Here is a 6,000-nt window from a genome sequence, read left to right as displayed (position 1 = left end):
ATAAATAAAGACATACAATACAATACAATATCAGTTAAATATTCAGAAATTAAAGAAACATCAGGAATTCAAACAGTATCAGTACCATCTGTTACTAATTTGAATGCAGTGAGCTACGAAACAAAAAACATAATTAATACAAATTGGAGGATTCTAACAAATGATCCAATTCTTGTCCCTCATTTGGATGGAAAACCAAAATGTATCTTCCGTAAGGCTAATAATTTAATAAACTGACTGGCTCCTAGTGATATTGGTACTGATCCCGCATCAAAAACCAGTTGGCTTAAGTCAAAGCCACCTGGTAATTTTTGCTGCGGTAAGTGCAAGGCATGCAAACTTTTAAATATACAGAGAAAAAGTTTTGACTCATTTGCCACAGGGGAACATTTCACAATAGAAGATTGCATACTTTTGTAATTCTCTATTGGAATACCCCTGTGGTAAACAGTACATAGGGCGTAATAAACGCCAGTTAAAAGTCAGTTTTTTAGAACACGCCAGAAATATTAATATATTATTACTTTATGAACCCCAGCTCATTTACCCAATGTACCGATGTAGCCAGACTAAGGGGAGATGTACAGTACTGTAGCAACATAAGCAAGTGCAGACAGACGTGTATTTTGACTCATTGGTTCCATGTTCTGCACGCGTGTGCATCCAATGTATGAAAGTGTTTCTTAATTGGACGTAAATTGTTAGGCAGAAAAGCTTACGCTGCCTCAGAACTGGCAGATTTGTATGACACAAATACAAAATATAAAGTGACTCAGGAAGACGCAGAGTTTGCTACATCTCATTATAATTTGTGCATCATGTAACGCTCCCTAACTCCTCCTGTTTTCTCTCCCTAAATCAAAAGTGGCCAAGATATTGATACATTGATGCAAAAAGACGCACAATGAAAATGGCGCAAATAATTATACTAATTTTTCTTGTATTTCACTGAACAGTGTACTCCATGCGGTACACAGATTTTTTGGAATGCACGGGTCCTTGCCCCATAGAGCTTACAATCTATATTGGCAGTCTGAGGCACAGGGAGATACAGTGACTCACCCAAGGTCACAATGAACACCAGAATTAGAACCAGAACCAGGCTCCCCTGCTACACACACAGTGTCACTGTTTGCAGAGTCAGTGTCTTTACTCACTGAGCTGCTCCTAACTGAGCCACTCCAGCTGCCACACACAGTCATGCAACCACGGTGGTTGCAGCACCGAAGACTTAATGCTGTGGGTGATCTCATTAAGAAGCGTGGACAGTGTGATCACAGCAAACACTTTCTCCGATACCACAGACTTTTGCTTCTACAGCTTCAGTGCTGGGGACAGCGAGTCTTGCTACCTCTGTACGAACCCCAGATGCACTTCAGCTCCCTAACTGCACTTTCACTAAAGCACTTTTACTCCTACTGCAGGGGTGGCCAACGCCAGCCCTCAAGGGCCACCAACAGGTCGAGATTTAAGGTATCCCTGCTTCAGCACAGGTGGCCACCTGTGCTGAAGCAGGAATAACCTCCTTCAAAATATATAAAACACTGTGTGGTGCAAAGAGCTACAAAGACACAAAAAGTTTAACAACAAGTTCCAAAAAAGGACCCTTAATGAATATAATTTTACAACTTTTGCCTGGAAAACCTCACCATGCACAGGTGTAAAGAAATAACATAAAGTTCAAGCCAAAATAGGCAGTGTGTAGATGAATTTCCACTACATCTTCTAGGTATTGAGAAAGTGCTTCTGGCACGAAACGCGTTGGTGGGGCGACGCTTCGCCTTGTTTGTTTCTATGACCATTAAATTATTTATTTTTAAGGCATATGCACTCTCAGTTCCAGTGTTAGTGCTCCGTGTTTTCTTCTGCTGCTGCAAATCCTCCTTAAAACCTGGTCTTGCCCTCAATTTGCCCCCCCCCACCCCCCTGCCATCTGAAATTTACGTTAACTTACAATATTTATTGCCCAAGTGTATGGTAACCAGATGTCCCAGGTTAGCTGGGGCAATCCTGGTTTTTAGGGCTCTGTCCCGACTTTTTCGGGTGCTGTCCGGCTTTTGGATCCCCCTGGTGAGCGCTGGCTGCCGCATGCACGATCGGCCCTTTCCGGCTGCTGGTGCCCATGCGCTATCGGCACTTGCCGGCTGCTCATGCGCACGAGCGACCGGCAAACGCCTGTTTGCGCATGCGCAGTCGGCAAGTGCCGATCGCGCATGTTGCACGAGATGCTTGAAACTGCCAATGGCGCATGCGTAGTCAGCAAGCGCTTTGTACATGCACGGTCGGCGAGCGCCGACTGCGCATGCGAGACATTTGTCTCGGGTTTTGTCGGGACAGATATGGTCACCCTTTCCCAGATGGACAGCAATACATTGAATGTCAGAGAAGAGAACCTACTGAAAGCATTCAAGCTTTTTATTTTATAAACCATGAGCATTTCTTTTGTTTGTGCACTTGAACCTAGTTATGGAGGTTTCGAGAAACACTCTCCGGAAGCTAGAGAGGGTTATCCAAGGATTTCACAAACATCCCCTCCAGTGCGTATGGACTGAAAGACAGAGTGAAAGTAAGGATTGGGATTTCTCTGGATGTAGGATGTTGCTCGCTTTCCAGTAAAGTATGACAGAATCAGGAACTTTTATATCTGCAATACATTCCCTCAGGGAAAGCTGCTTAGGGTAAAGTGTTGGCATCCTTGAAGATCTTAATGGGATGTGTTTAGGGGCTTTTCTAGTTCACACTGCAACCCACCTCTTTTCTCAGACAAACAATTAAATAATTATGTACAATATATCGTAAAATATATTACAATGGTTATTATTTAACTGAGACACTGGGGGCTTGTATAAAGGATGGGGGGTGGTTGACAAGCAGAATGGCATACCGATCCTCCCAGATCTCAGGTGCGGATACAGAATGGGTTAATGTTAATAAAGGGGATTTCATGACTTTACAGTAAGACTTGGGAGCATCAGGAACTTAGTTGTTACTCTGATAATAATAGTAATTTTAGAGAAGGAGTTTTACCATACACAAGCACTGTCAAGCCTAGTTCACAATGGCACTGTAGTGCCCAATCTGAGTTGCACTGCTTTGTTTGAGCCTGTGCTGGACACTTTATTCTCCTTTTGCTTTGGGCACCAAACGTTTAATCTTAAAATGTGTTGGATCATTTATTTAAAGAGCAATCCCTTGTGTTTGGAAACACAACGCTAGCTGTATTCTCTTTATAACAATAACAAAAATGATTGCAGATCAACATGAGAGAGACACGTGCACAAAAGCTGCCCACCTGAGATACCTGGGAGCTGGGAGACGTGCCAACAGGGCATGCAATGTCTATTTTAATGACGCCTATTAGCAGTGCCGGATTTACGCATAAACTAACTAAGCCAGGAGAATGCAAACTTTTTGAGCTGCGCCCCCCTGTCTTCCCTGCCTTGGTGCTGGCGCCCCCCTTCCCTACATTAGAGCTGCGTCAAATGACGCTCGGGGTCATGTCACATGACCCGCGGCGTCATTTGGCGCGTGTGGCATCACGTCACATGGTCCCGCAGCATCATTTGACACCATGTTGCCATGGCGACATGTCACAGAGCGTCTGAATCAAGGTAAGTATACCGTTGCAGAGGCCTCACGCGATCCCCCGGCATTTAATTAAAATGCCTTGGGGAAGAGCGCGGGGCCTCTGCAACAGCCCACGCCCCCCCCACAGCAAAATCTCCCACCCCACCCCGGGGGGGCGCGCCTCCCAGTTTGCACACCGCTGAACTAAGCTATAGTTTAGGGCCTCACATTATGAGGGGCCTCAAAAATAGAAAAACAAATGAATGCATTTCAAGTTTTAAAATGGGAGGATAAATAAAGAAGATATGGGGGGAAAAGGAGATTCTCTGTAAATATCGACATTGTTGGTCAAATATGACCCTAAGCTTCCTGTGCATCGAACGTGACAAACTTCTTAGTTTATCATTTGAAGACATCATCAATAACTTTACTCTCCAAAAACCAAATGTTTTCATGTTAAAATTGATGTGCAAACGCTGTTGATTTTAGCTTAACACCGTCATCATTGTATATAATAATACTTCCATTCATTTCACTTTCAGGGTTATATTTTCAATGGTCCCTTCAGTCCGAATAATTAATCTATTTCTAATTTTTGGGGCCTCGTAAAGTTGCCATAGCTTAGGGTCTCAGAAGGTCAAAGTCAGACTCTGCCTATTAGCATGTGTCTCAGGAATCCTGGGTGTCTCAGGTATCTCAGGTATCTCGGGCATTCTGGGTATCTCGGGTATCCTGGGTATCTCAGGTGTCTCAGGTATCTCAGGTATCTCGGGTATCCTAGGTATCTCGGGTATCACAGGTATCTCAGGTTTCTCAGGCATCCTAGGTATCCTAGGTATCCTGGGTATCTCGGGTATCCTGGGTATCTTGGGTGTCTCAGGTATCTTGGGTGTCTCAGGTATCTCAGGTATCTCAGGTATCCTAGGTATCTCAGGTATCCTGGGTATGTTGGGTATTCTGGGTATCTCAGGTATCCCGGGTATCTTGGGTGTCTCAGGTATCTTGGGTATCCTGGGTATCTTGGGTGTCTCAGGTATCTCAGGTGTCCTAGGTATCTCATGTATCATTCCTGGGTTTCTCGGGTGTCTCAGGTATCCTAGGTATCTCGGTTATCTCGGGTGTCTCAAGTATCTCAGGTATCCTAGGTATCTCGGGTATCTCAGGTATCTCAGGTATCCTAGGTATCTCGGGTGTCCTGGGTTTCTTGTGTGTCTCAGGTATCTTGGGTATCTCAGGTATCTCGGGAATCCTGGGTATCTCAGGTATCCTAGGTATCTCGGGTATCCTAGGTATCTCGGGTATCCTAGGTATCTCGGGTATCCTAGGTATCTCTGGTATCCTCGGTATCTCAGGTATCCTAGGTATCTCGGGTGTCCTGGGTTTCTCGTGTGTCTCAGGTATCTCAGGTATCTCAGGTATCTCGGGAATCCTGGGTATCTCAGGTATCCTAGGTATCTCAGGTATCCTAGGTATCTCAGGTATCCTGGGAATCTCAGGTATCTCACGTGTTTTAGGTATCTCAGGTATCTCAGGTGGGCTCCTTTTTACACAGAGGTGTCTCGCCACATGTTTTTTCAAGGTGGGTTTGTGAGTATTTATATACAATAGTACTTGAAACTCTAGTAAAATCTCTCCTTTAAGGAAAACCCATATTTCAGGGTCTAGATTAAATCAAGCGTTACATGTCAGGTACATGTTACCATACGACGCACAGCTGCTCTCCCCCGATCACCAGCACGAGAATACGCTCGGCGCACAGCTGATCTCCTCTTATCCCCAGAACGAGAAGAATCCACTCCTTGGTTAATGGAGATGGATGTCCTTTTTCCCCTGGATCTCGATCAATGCTTTCCGATAGATAACCGTTCCTCACGGCTGTTTAATGTCCGTAATAGTCTATAGTTAGTATGGGGAGTGACCCCCGTGGAGTCCGGTGCTCAATCGGGTTGTAATGCTGGGTGTAGAACTTTTAGCAACCTCAAAGGTGTATGGCCAAGAAGAAAACAAAGATCCCCTGTTGATAAGATATCATGTTGCTTTAAAAACGCTGAGGAAGCATATAAACAGACTGATACAGCCACGGAGGGGGGCCCGTTTTGCAGGAAGGAAACCACATACAAGACATATAGCCCTGTAGGACTACCGTCATGTATTGATAATGTGACCTAAACCTGCTGCCCTTACCCGCCTGGCGTCTGTGTAGCTCCCTCGTTGGCATCCCGGTCTGTGCTCCACAGCGGCTGCGCTCCGGAATGACGTCACCGCTGGTGCCGGCTTGCTTGCTCCGGGACCTCCTGGACACGTCACGAACCGTGGCGAATCCTCACCACCGCAGGGGGAAACAGCCTCGTAGCCAGAAGACAAAGCAGGGGATCATTGGCGTGCTCAAACCAAGTATAGAGACGGCAGCAAAAGTAGGTTTGTAGGCGGGCA

The sequence above is a fragment of the Ascaphus truei genome, chromosome 1 (assembly GCF_040206685.1).
Source record: "Ascaphus truei isolate aAscTru1 chromosome 1, aAscTru1.hap1, whole genome shotgun sequence".
Lineage (NCBI taxonomy): Eukaryota > Metazoa > Chordata > Amphibia > Anura > Ascaphidae > Ascaphus > Ascaphus truei.
Note: the sequence above shows the minus strand (reverse complement) of the source record.